The 13,963-nt window shown below is 41.6% G+C and overlaps 1 long non-coding RNA gene across 1 annotated transcript; it reads left to right on the top strand.

Annotated features, from left to right (window-relative positions):
- The first annotated feature begins 529 nt into the window (after positions 1-529).
- On the top strand, positions 530-12,658 carry LOC143415942 (uncharacterized). Its single transcript, XR_013096374.1, has 4 exons — positions 530-684; positions 6,127-6,232; positions 9,846-11,198; positions 11,524-12,658. It is a non-coding gene; the product is annotated as an uncharacterized LOC143415942 (long non-coding RNA).
- Positions 12,659-13,963: the final 1,305 nt, after the last annotated feature.

The following is a 13,963-nucleotide window of genomic DNA, read 5'->3' as shown; positions in this document are numbered from 1 at the left end:
CCGCCAAAGTTATTTATATGTAAACACGGGAGAAAACCAGAGGAGTGTCCCGCGCGACCGCACCGCGAGCCCGCTCGTTAGGTGGAGCGCTCGTGAAGCAGAGTCAGTGCGCTCCTATGCTCTGTGCAAACGTGTTGTAATGCTCCAATCAAATCAGTTCTGTGAGATGTGAATGTTAATAGTTCTGTTAAAGTGACTGAGTAGATTAGCTAGTGTAACACAAGCACTCTGAGCAACTCTGTGTAGCTAACAGAGGCATTCATGGGTTGATTCAACAAGCTGTGTTTCATGATGCACTAAATAGTGATTTTGCCAGTAAATTACTGGAGGGAACAAATGTAATGTATTTACCAATGCTGTTATTGAATAGAACTGTTTAGCCAGTAAGACACTGCAGAAGACAATGTGATGTGTTTATTGATATGATAAAAGGATGTAGCTGTTATGGAAAGAAGTGTGAACTTGAGAAAGTGAACCAGTTAAAAAGAGTATATTTCACTGATGTTGTGAAATAAGTAAATGTAATTGATGTGAATGAGGAACCAGCTGAACAGCATATTGAAAGCTCATGTTTAGTGTTTTATAGCATTTATTTGTGTGAAATAAATCAGACTCAGACACGTTCTGGAGGAAAGCAGAGACGCATCGTGTCTTCCTTACTCTGCTCTTCACCTGCTTTTACAGGTAACATATCTGTCATCGAGGTCTTCATCCTTGGGACCCGTAACATAGTAACTTCTTCATTGTTATACTTCTATAGTTTTCCCATTTTGTGAGCTGTGGATGTGGAAAGTGTCTCAGTGACACATCCACATGAAAACGGCGTTACCTTCGTTCATTTGCACGTCACATGAACGAGCTGTTTGGACTTTAACGTCACAGCTGATGCTTCGATACTCGAACTCAAGAGTTCAGCTTCCACTCAGAGGTACAAGTACACACAGCAAAGATAAACGTGTACACAAGGTGGAACCCACAAGTGCACAGCTCCAACCAGAGATGGGCAGTAATCCGATTACTTTTTCCAAGAAACGAGTAAAGTGAGGGATTACTATTGCAAAAAAGGTAATTAGATTACTGTTACTTTCCCGTAAGCACACTGCGTTACTAAAACCGCAGCTGTGTGCAGATGAACAATGGATAATCTATCGAGTGTGGAGAGAGTGTGAGCGTGCAGCGTTTAAAGCGTGGAAGCACTGACCTTACTTTGAGTTTGACTCTGTAAAAAGTGACAAAAACATTAGCATCCGCTGTTCACTGCGTGGGAAGACAACATGCTCACTCACTATGTGTTAATGGGCATGCTTATTTATAACTTTGATAAAATGTCATAAAAATAATTCCATGCCAGCTCACCATTGGTGATCAGGTAGATTCTGTTCCAGTTCCAGTCCCATAAATCATGAAGCTTGCTGCCAGAAAAGCTTCAAATCTCCTTTGAAAGCTGTTTGTGGTCTTGATTGTGGGAGCTTCAGTTGTCTGACTCCAGCTGCCACACAGTGCTCACTGATATCATTTGCAAAAACCCCAGTGTGACAATATTTATCAGGAAGTGACGACTTTTCTTTGAACATTTGCTCAGGCTAAGCTGTGCTTTCTACCACAGTTGGGAATTTCCTGGTTTACAACAAATTATTGTGTCAACACCGCATAAGATTTCAAACTACAGGAAAATCACTGGAGTTATAAGAGGCAGACAACGACACACACACCACATGCATGCTGTTGCTATTTATTGTGGATTAACCTGTCAAGGGCAAGAACAAAAGAATTCTGCCTCAAATACAGGAAATCATAGCTTTCCTGTATTTCCTCCATTGTTGGCATGCTGGTTAGTGCTGTTGCTCCACAGTAAGAAGGTCCTGGGCTAAATTATCCATGAATGTAAACGGCTGTGTGTTTCTATCTGATAGACTGGTGAGCTGTCCAGGGTGTACCCTGCCTGGTAACCTATCACTTCAGGGTTATTTCCCAGCCCTGCTGCAACCAGGATAGAGATAGGAGGATGGTGGTTGTTGTAGACCCATTCAATTTCAATTGAAGGATTAAAATGTTCCAGGAGCTCAACTTACTCCATCTGAACATGTTTCAATCGTGTTTTATGAACACAACATGCAGCTTTACTGAATATGAAAAGGTTGTGTTGATTTAACTCAGTTGTTTAAGTTTCTGCCAAAGCAAAACCTTTGTGTGCAACCAGTGTCCACTATTGAATCAAGTAAATCCAACATGTTTTTGTCAGTGCAAAAGGAGTTACGGTGCCTGTATTCCTGCACAATATTGTCCCGGGAGGGAGGAAAACTTTCTGGTGAAGTTTTGGTTGATTTTTGGGTTTTGCTTGACACTAGGTTGATTTTATCAGTGAGGTTTGGATTGTTTTCTTTCTCTAAGAGAGAGAAAGATGGTTTTATGCTTGGACATGTTTGCAATGGGCCCCAGTATTTGTTACTTTATTAGTATTTTATTGGTTGCGTTTGTTTGTGCTTTTGTTACAGTGCACTGAGATAAGAACATCTGAGAGGTGTGATCCACCGGTGGTGATATTTTGGTATTTTGTGAGTTCCCGATTTAACAAATCAGCTCTTTAATCCAGACCTGAGAGGTTGAACTTTAAAGCGCTATAAAATATTCTTACTGGAAACAGTGGCAAAGTGTTTTTCTCCATGATTATAATGGGCTTGGGAAAAATTCACTTATATGTGACATTGATCACATGAGAAGTCCTGAGCCTAAAAGGATTGCAGCGAGTCAATCCAGTCCAAAAACAAGGAGCTGTTTTCCTTTAAAATGATGACGTCATCTTGCTGGTGATGGAGGCTCGAATAGGCTGCGCGTGAGACTCCATTATCAGCAATATCTGGTATGAATGTGTGTGGATGTATGCATGTGACTGGACTGTGACGGACTGACGACTAAAAATTTAACTGACTTGACACTGAGACAAAAACGGTGCCGACTTTAGGATTAGTGAATGTCCACAACAATTCACCCAGCCTGTAGAAGAAGGGTGGAGGTTTTGTCTTGCTTTGTTTTGTTGTTGCAGGAGCAGAAGGATGACAGAGACTAAAGGGGGAGGCTGTAGCTTCACATGAGTGTGAGCTGCAGACTGAACCCTTTGGTTGCTAATGTTGAGTCACTGATGTTTGCATTAAGAAAATTGTGTTTTATTAGCTGTGTTTTAATTAAGGTATCACATTATATTGTTGGGAATGTTAAATGCTAAAGTGAAGAAAAGCTTTGATTTCACTCATGACTGAACATGTTATTATTAACCATAGCAGGCCACTGTAAAGAGTCAATTAACTTTTATAGAGGAAAAAAGGCCAAAAACTCTGTTAATACCTATGAATAACAGGGAATGATAGACTTGTCACATTCAAAATAGAGATATGTAATAACAAACACGGGTCCGTGTCATTTAGGTTCTCCATTGAAATAGTCAATCATTTAGAAAAGTAGAATATATATATATATATATATGTGTATGTATGTATGTATGTATGTATGTATGTATATATATATATATATATATATATATATATATATATATATATATATATATATATATATATATATATATATATCTATCCGTCCAGCCCTTAGTGTTATTAGTGATTTCTCTGAGGCATCTGCTTTATGTCGAAATCTAAAAAAATGTGAATTACTAGCAATTAAAGGCTGCACTGCAAATGCTCTCTGTAACATTTCTGTTAAACAAGAAGTCACATATCCAGGACTGTTAATATCCAAAGACCAAAAGTCAAGATGCTCGTCAAACTTGTCAAACAGTGTTGGGGAATTCTCAATGGTGCTTGGTGCCATACCCTCAGGGACTTTAATGTTATATAAAAACACTGACAGCTCAATATCTGCCTCAGTCACTCTCCCTGATCCAGCTGAGTCAGCAGTGGGAAAAATCTGCTTTTCACAGGAACTTGGTAACAGCAATAAGAGAATACGTAGTTTATTCCAAGAAGATATCATGTCTCTCCTGTTACACCCCGGCCTAGGCAACCGGCGTGCAACGCAGGAAAATAAAAATAAGGAAAAAACACACGAAAAAAACCCACTAAGGCTCTCCACCAAAATCACCAAAACGGAAGTGTCTCAAACGAAAGAATTGACAAAACCCATTTACAGCTATTTACAACAAACTATTTATTTACAACACGGGGGGAGATCGCGACCATGACATACCGAAACACAAGGCTTAAATACATAGAAGGAGCAATTATGGAATGGACCACAGGAGGGAAACACAGCTGGGGCAAATTAGACCTGACGAGACAAGGAAACGTAAACTGAACATACTAAGATAACACAGACTTTCAAAGTAAAGCAAACGAGCTGGCCCCAGTGTTTTCTGGCATCTTCAACTCCTCACTGCAGGCATGTCATGTGCCTGCCTGCTTCAAGTCCTCTACCATAATCCCTGTCCCCAAGAAACCTAGGATCACTGGACTAAATGACTACAGACCCGTGGCTCTGACATCTGTGGTCATGAAGTCATTTGAGCGCCTAGTTCTCTCCCATCTCAAGACCCTCACGGCCCCCCTCCTGGACCCCCTGCAGTTTGCATATAGAGCCAACAGGTCTGTAGACGACGCCATCAACATGGCCCTACACTTCATCCTGCAGCATCTGGACTCCCCAGGAACCTACGCCAGGATCCTGTTTGTGGACTTCAGCTCTGCCTTCAACACCATCCTTCCAGACCATCTCCGAGGCAAGCTTTCCCAGATGAATGTGCCTGATCCCATCTGCCGGTGGATCACTGACTTCCTGACGGACAGGAAGCAGCACGTGAGGCTGGGAAAGAATGTCTCGGACTCCCGGACCATCAGCACCGGCTCCCCTCAGGGCTGTGTTCTTTCTCCTCTGCTCTTCTCCCTGTACACCAACTGCTGCACCTCCACCCACCAGTCTGTCAAGCTAATCAAGTTCGCAGATGACACCACCGTCATTGGGCTCATCTCTGACGGGGATGAGTCTGCCTACAGGAGGGAGGTTGAACGTCTGGTGTCCTGGTGCAGCCACAACAACCTGGTGCTGAATGCCCAGAAGACAGTGGAGATTATTGTGGACTTCAGGAAGCACACAGCCCCACTCCCCCCCATCATCCTGACTGACACCCCCATCACCTCTGTGGACTCATTCCGCTTCCTGGGTACCACCATCACCCAGGACCTGAAGTGGGAGCCCACCATCACCTCCGTCATCAAGAAAGCCCAGCAGAGGATGTACTTCCTGAGGCAGCTGAAGAAATTCAACCTGCCAACACGGACGATGATGCAATTCTACACTGCAATCATCGAGTCCATCCTCACCTCCTCCATCACCGTGTGGTACGCTGGAGCCACTATCAGGGACAAACAGAGACTGCAGCGTGTTGTGCGCTCTGCTGAGAAGGTGATTGGCTGCAGACTCCCATCTCTGCAGGACCTGTACACCTCCAGGACACTGGGGCGTGCAGCTCGGATCTCAGCTGACCCTTCTCACCCTGGACACAGTCTGTTTGACCTGCTCCCCTCAGGCAGGAGGCTCCGGTCCATTCGCACCAGAACCTCTCGCCATAAGAACAGTTTCTTCCCCTCTGCTGTTGGACACATGAACAATAACCGTATGACTGTTCCCACCACTAACACATGACCCTACGCTGTGTCACTGCATCATTTCATGTCTGGCACTGATCACCACCTGCACTCATGTATATATCTTTCTACGTAGCACTCATAATTCTTATTCTCATGTATATATCTCATGTATATCTCATGCACATATCTTTCTTTCTACATAGCACTTTAATTCTTATTGTTTGCACTGAAGCACCGCAGCAATTTCCTAATGTTGTAAACCTCAACATCTGGCAATAAACCCATTCTGATTCTGATTCTGATTCTGAAATACATGACAGTCACGCAAAAAACAAAACACTGACAACACCGAAACGCCAGCGAAATGCCAGCAATGGCAGGTATCAGTGCTCAAACCTTTTGTGTTTGTTTCCAACAAGTTGCCCACCTCGGGAAACAAAAATGTGTTCTTTTACTTGTCAGATGAACATATGAGACACTTTGACTCTTCAGTGCAGTGTGGAGCCTAACAAAGATCTGTTTTGTGTCCCAGCTGATCAGCAGGAGGAGGAGAGTCTGACGGAGCAGCAGAGGAACATTTTCAGCTACTTGGACTCAGCTCAGCCACTACAGAGGAAACAATGAGCTCAACACAGAAGGTGACAGACAGAGCAGGACCATATGACCAAAGATATTTATCACCATATACATTTGAACATTTGCCATAACGATGTAGCTGACGATAGAATTGACAGCAGACAAAATACTTTACAGCTGCACAACTTTATTAAAAACCCATCAATGTATTTTCACTGAAACAAGCAGCTGTTGTTTATGTGCATTAAAGTTATATAAAAATGTAACAGTGCAAATGCAAATTCCTCGCTGACAGTTTAACCAAAAGGCGTTTCCAGTGGAAACTGGCCGACACATCCTGAGCATAACCATGTATAATATCCACTAAACTTCAGAAGAGGTTATACAGTCGTGGCCAAAAGGTTTGAGAATTGCATAAATATTGGAACCTGGAGAAGTTGCTGCTTAAGTTTTTATAATAGCATTTTGCCTGCACTCCAGAATGTTATGAGGAGTGATCAGATGAACTGCATCGTCCTTCTTTGCCATGAAAACGAACTTAATCCCCAAAAAGCCTTACCACTGCATTTCATTGCTGTCATCAAAGGACCTGCTGAGACCATTTCAGTGATCGTCTTCTTAACTCAGGTGAGAATGTTGGCGAGCACGAGGCTGGAGATCATCATGGCTCCCGATTCAGGTTCTGCAGCTTTAAAGTCCTCAAGGGCCGCGTACTCAAAGACCGCTAAGGCCGAAGTGCGAGGCTCGTAGGCTCGTGAAATGGGACGTCTAGCCTCCGTCGCGCTGCCCAGGTTGCCTAGCAACCATGATACTAACAGCTGGAAACGTTTCATACAGCTTTGTTTGACAAAAATGAAGGAGAACATATTTAGTTCATTTGTTTCTACATGAGCTCTGTGTGATTTGATGAGTATCTGAGGCTGAGACCACAGGACTGTGAAACATGATTGTTGGGCTTCATTTCTGTGCTGAACAGTCGTTTAAGATTAGCTGTAAATAACAATTAGCTGATGTTGTTCATGAGACTAAAGTCATCTCACTGTGGTAATGTAAATATAATATGGCCAATATTATAGTTATTATATTAATCACTTCACTCACAGACAAGTATCTGTGACAGTGTGTATACAGATGTATCATATATAAGAGACAAATATTGTTCATTTAATATGTTGGTACTAAATGTGGCTCAGTGCTTACATATATGTGTAAAAGCAAATGTACGAGCTGTGATAACTGTGTCTGATAGAATGAAGAGTAGACTGATATATGAAATATTCCTTTATTGGGTGAGAAAATCAGACCATGTCATAACTGCTGTAAGTCACACAGAATAGATATCAGAGCCTTAAACAGGCTGACTTCTGCTAAATGGGTCAAACTGGGCAGAAAGTCTACAAACACATAACATCCTTATAGAATATGATGTAACACTATAGATCAACTTAGCTCAGAATATATAAAGCATATAAACAGTTACAGCAATATGATGCAACAAACACAGCAGCTACTGATCCAAAATACTCAAAGCTTCATAGAACTGAAACCAACATTTATTTTTAGCTCCATTCTGCTGCTGATACAGACTTTAGGTTTCTGAACATTAAACTTGTTGCTGCCTTTCATAGTGTGTAACTTGAAGGCCCTGAGTACTTTCTCCCACACTGGAAACACTGGGATGATCACATTATTTGAACATTACCTAATAAGACTGATTCAGCACAGACAGTTATGTTAAACTTTCCTAGCAGTCCTTCACAAACAGGGAACAGTCTGTCTATTCTCTCCATCTGTCAGCTGCTGCTGGCTCTTCCTCCTCCTCTTCCTCACACACTGCTGAGTTTGTCCTGGTGGATCATCAGGGCTGCAAAGCCTCACAGATGATGTGCAGCAGTGGCTCCCTCAGTCTGTCCTCACTCTGGACACTTGCAGTCGTCACACATGGAAATCAAATGTGTGATAAGCTGCAGGATTCAAACACAAGTGTAACTTATAAACACATGTTCATACTTTTATTCCACAATCAGAGAGAAAGAAACAGAGAGAGAGTGCAGGACAGACAGACAGGTGACAGTCTCAGGTGTACACACTGCTACACAACAGCACCAGAGAAGCAGGATTTAGTGTTTGTGTTATTACGAGTGTAAACAAGAAGAGTTCCAGATGGTGCAGTGGACACATGTGTGACTGCTGTGATTAAAGCATCTTTCTTTCAGCTTAACGAGTGAACCGTCAGCTCGTTCAAACACACGTTAAAGTGCGTTTGGCTCGACACCACCGAACAGAGGCAGCAATATAACACAGCTAACATTAACAGTGCAGTGGATCCTGCTTGTGCCGTGATGTTCAGGGCTGCAAACCGAGCAGCATCACTGACTTTCAGCTTGTTGTGTTTGTGGATATATGACTGACTTTAATTATCCACAAAATCATCACATTCTCTGTCAGATTAAGGTCGACTATTGAACGGCGTATATTTTAAAGGCTTTAAAACCAAGTTAACGCTGAAAGTACAAACATCACTAATGTCACATAACTCTGCCGACAAGGCATAGCTATGGCTATGAAATGCTCTTTGTGTATCACTTCTTCATTATGAAAGATGTCATTAATGCACTAGTAATGTCTCATCTGGAGTATTGTTCAATCATTTGGTCAGCAGCTAATGAGACAGATCTTAACAGACTTCAGTTAGTCCAGAATAAGGCGTCCAGATTAGTGTGAAGATGTTCATACTATACTAATATTGATAAAATGCATAATAACCTTTCTTGGCTTCCTGTACAGGCTAAAATATTCTATGGCTTACTTGTAGTTCTAAAGAAAGCAATTCTGTTAAACACACCACATTTATTCTGCTCAGCTGCAGTATCCAGATGAAATACATCATCATATTACACAGTTTTCAACAAGCTGCAATTTAGTAAATGCTCGAGTTAAAAGTAACGTTTTGTAAAACTGTTACATTTAGAGCAACTTTTAAGTGGAATAAGTTGCCTTAAAAAATTAGAGAATTATTCAAAACTTCAATGAACACTTAAAAGCCGATTTACAGAGCTTTTAGTTGTTGTAAATATTGTAAGACATGATTTGTTTTTGAAATTTGTGTAATGTGCCTCAATGTTATTGATATTATTATTATTGATTGCTTATATTTGAACAATTGTGAAACCTCACTGTGGATGTAAGAGTGAAATTATGTGGATATCTTGAATCCACTTTATTGTGTAATATTTTATGTGAGTATTTGACGGAAGACGAGCAACATCTGTTGTGGAAGCTAACGGGGTTCCTTTAGAATAAACAAACATAGGATTTATTATCACTGAATAATTCTGTATAAATCTATACAAATTATAGAAATATGTAATAGGAAACAACAAAATAATCTAAATTATAAAATAGTGTGTGTGTGTGTGTGTGTGTGTGTGTGTGTGTACACAATCAGGAGGGATGGGCATGATTTTAGTGTTTGAACAGTCATGAATTATCTTTAACAGCAGGTTGGATGTAATGTGTTAGAACTACCAGCAGGTGGGGATAAGAGACCTTTAAGGTGTTTGGTGCCACGCTCCACCTTCAGGTTTAAAACTAGTGTTAATGGAGTTTGAAGGTTGAGTTTGTTCCACGACTGCATTTCACTCACTGCCTCTGTTTGTATCTCTGTCACTGCAGGACCAACATGGAGCCAGAAGTCAGCGCTCTCAGGAGGCCGACAAACCTCACAGAAGAAAGGGAGAGAAAAAACACATCTGTGACGAGTGTGGGAAGGGTTTTACTCTGAGGGCTAAACTAAAACGGCATCAGGTCATCCACACTGGAGAGAGACCGTTCAGCTGTGACTTGTGTGGCAGAGCTTTTACTCACAGTAGCAACTTACAGAGGCATCTAGTTACCCACTCTGGAATTAAGGCATACAGCTGTGATGAGTGTGGGAAGGGTTTTACTGAGAAGGCTTCACTAAAACAGCATCAGGTCATCCACACTGGAGAGAGACCGTTCAGCTGTGACTTGTGTGGAAAGTCTTTTTCCTTAAAGGGTTACCTAAAAAAACACCAACTCATCCACAGTGGAGTTAAAGCGTACAGCTGTGATCAGTGTGGCAGAGCTTTTACTCACAGTAGCAACTTGCAGAGGCATCTAGTTACCCACTCTGGAATTAAGGCATACAGCTGTGACGAGTGTGGGAAGGGTTTTACTGTGAGGGGTAAACTAAAACAGCATCAGGTCATCCACACTGGAGAGAGACCGTTCAGCTGTGACTTGTGTGGAAAGTCTTTTTCCTTAAAGGGTTACCTAAAAAAACACCAACTCATCCACAGTGGAGTTAAAGCGTACAGCTGTGATCAGTGTGGCAGAGCTTTTACTCACAGTAGCAACTTACAGAGTCATCTAGTTACCCACTCTGGAATTAAGCCATACAGCTGTGACGAGTGTGGGAAGGGTTTTACTGTGAAGGCTTCACTTAAACAGCATCAGGTCATCCACACTGGAGAGAGACCGTTCAGCTGTGACTTGTGTGGAAAGTCTTTTTCCTTGAAGGGTTACCTAAAACAACACCAACTCATCCACAGTGGAGTTAAAGCGTACAGCTGTGATCAGTGTGGCAGAGCTTTTACTCACAGTAGCAGCTTACAGAGTCATCTAGTTACCCACTCTGGAATTAAGCCATACAGCTGTGATCAGTGTGGCAGAGCTTTTACTCACAGTAGCAACTTACAGAGTCATCTAGTTACCCACTCTGGAATTAAGGCATACAGCTGTGACATCTGTGGAAAAACTTTCAGCCAGAGAGGGAGCCGAAATACACACCTACGCATTCACACCAGACATGATGTGTACTGCTGTGAACAGTGTGGCAAATACTTTACAACAGACGCACAGTTACAACGACACATGTTTACCCACACTGAGGAGAGACCTTATCGATGTGACCTGTGTGAGAAGACTTTTAAAACTCCACAGCACCTGAGAGAACACCAACAGATCCACACCAGAAAGAGACTCTACAAGTGCAGCTACTGTGAGGTATGTATTTATATTGTTATCTTGTCATTTTAGCCTGACTGTTTGGAACAACTCTGCTCATTAAACTGTGTTAGCATGTTAGCAATTCTACTGCATGGAAAAGCAGCTCTGAGTGATTATTCAGATTTTCCTTTCAGTTATGATTTTAGTATTACTGTAGTATTATGGTGGTAGTATTGTAGTTATTGCAGCCCAGTAAACTGAGTGTGTTAACTGAAACAGTCAAATGTAGTTGGACGTCTGCAGAGATGCTCTTTATTTCAGGCAACGTTCAGGATACAAATGTTGAAGGACTGACTTACACTGTCTTTGTGTCTTTGTTTAGAAGCAGAGCGACACAGATGGATCCAGTTCTCAACCCTGTCATCACTGTGGTGGTGGGAAAGACTTTCATTGTGACCTCTGTGGAAAAACTTTCAGTCGGCAAGCTGCCCTTAAAACACATCAACGTAGACACACTGGAGACAAACTGAAATACTGCAAAGAATGTGGGAGAAGCTTCACCACACCAAGGGAGTTAAAACGACATGAACTGATTCACAGTGGGGTTAAAAAGCACCTCTGTGATCAGTGTGGGTCATCCTTCACCACTGCAGGTCAGCTTAAATCACACAAACGAGTCCACACAGGAGAGAAACCACACAAGTGCAGACACTGTGACAGAAGCTTCTCACGGTCAGGTAGTCGTAACATTCATGAACGTACACACATGGAAGGAAACTACAGCTGTGACCAGTGTGACAAGAGCTTCAGGAATCTCAGTTCATACTCTGCACACAAACTATCCCACGTTACTAATAAACTGTTTCACTGTTACCAATGTGCCCAAACATTCACCTCATTGTCTGCTCTGTGCAAACATCAGCGCGATCACTCAGGGCTGAAATCACTCCCATCACTGGATCACAGTGAATCTGAAGACACAGAAAGATCCTCTGGTTTCTGTGTCAGACTCAAAAAGCTTGAGATCAGGCTCCACAGAGTTCAGATAGAATCATTTAAACTTGTGTTGAACTGAACTGGTTGCTGGGCTGAACTTCTACATAATACAGATCTACATGGGATCTTCTTTTCTGTTGTTTTACTGAGTCAGTTTTGTCCTTTTTTTTCTGTCCTGGTTTTGCTCGTCTGTAAATGATTGAAACTCAGTCAAATAGTTCATTGTTCTCCAGCAAAACGTTTTGGAAACTCATGTTTAACCTTTAAAACTCTGACATGTTTTAGCACACAAGGCTTCATCGGGGAGTTCACTCATGATTGGACCATGAGAACAAAGGTTTTTAGTTCTTTCAAAGAGAGTCTTGGAGATGTTTGATGTTTCTGTTTTTCTGAAACCAACTGAAAGAAAAACTATTTTTCTTGCTTTATGTAGTGTGGAAGTTTTTAATGTTTCTTCATCTGTGATGTTCTTGAATGTGTTCACGTGAAGATGGTACAAATAAACTGTCCTTTCAGCTTTAGCTCCTAATTTATTCATTATTTATGGATGTAGCACAGCAGCCGTCTCTTGATTAACACATGGAGGGCTCGGGATCTGATGGTGTCGTCTCCCTAATTTGCCCACTCAGTAAATCTCACTCATGGCCAAGAAATTGAAATAAACCTTGTTTCCCTGCTGGATAGTGATCCACTGTAACTCTGCTCCTCCTTCCTGTTTAGGATTTCTGTGGCTGAAGTAAAATTCCCTCCATCCATCACTTATCCCAGCTAACCCAAAGTGAAATAAAGTTTTGCTCGTCTTAAAAAAGCATTACAATAATGGGCATTACCAATGCAAACTAAATGATACAGAAGATGAAAGAAGAGACTTTGATCAGTTAATAAAGCTCATGATCTGGATTCATTGTGGCTGCTACACAGATACTTCTGGGTCACTTCTCTCAGTTAGGAACCTTCCTCACCAAACTGACTGTTGGACCACACCCCTGGTTTCATGAGAAATTGTTTCAGCCATGATTTCTCTTCCTGTATTTCAGAGTAAAGACTGAAGTGACAAATGGAAGCATGTTTAAAAAACACAATGTGAGAGAGACGTTGAGGTCCTTAGAAGTTACCCTGGGTTTTTCTGTCACCCTGCTAGATGTTACACACCTTGTTATTGGACTGATTTCTACTGCTGGACTACTCCTGCGGAGAGTAACAATACTCTTACTAATTAGCTGCCTTTCACACCTTTGGGGATATTTATTTTTGTGTTTGCAGCGCTGTGAGCCAGAACAGCGAGAGAAAAATCTGCAACAGCGTCGAGCCGAATGCTTACGTGAATCGCAGCAGCTGCACATGTGCTACGCTGAATTAGAGGATATCTTTGCTCTGGATTTCTATTTCTATATGATTCTTCTTGCATCTAAACAAAGATGATTCAATTTGCTAAATGTTGATGGCTCTTCGTGCTCAGGTGTAAATGAGACGTAATATTTGCTCTTGGTTTGGTTCTCCTGTACAGAACCTTGCAGTACAACAGAAACCTAAAAACATTATTTGTAGTTGTTATTCTTAGTTGTTCTGCTGCCTAAATACCACAGGGTCTGATTATGAAGTTATTGAGCTGCACATACTTTACGACCTGCTTAAGTTCGAGGTCACAGCGTCTGTAGAGCAGCTGGAACATAATGAAGTCTACAAGGTTAAAGTTTTCTCTTCAGTTATTGTTCTTTCTGCTGCTTGGTTTGATGGATCTGAGAGCTTTTGTTTTTATTATTGTTATTATAATTATCATTAATATTTTACTCTCTAGAAGCTTTAAAATAGTGTTTGTGTTTGAA

Source organism: Maylandia zebra, unplaced genomic scaffold, assembly GCF_041146795.1.
Source record: "Maylandia zebra isolate NMK-2024a unplaced genomic scaffold, Mzebra_GT3a scaffold11, whole genome shotgun sequence".
NCBI classification, from domain to species: Eukaryota; Metazoa; Chordata; class Actinopteri; order Cichliformes; family Cichlidae; genus Maylandia; species Maylandia zebra.
Note: the sequence above shows the minus strand (reverse complement) of the source record. Positions and strands in the feature narration are given on the sequence as shown.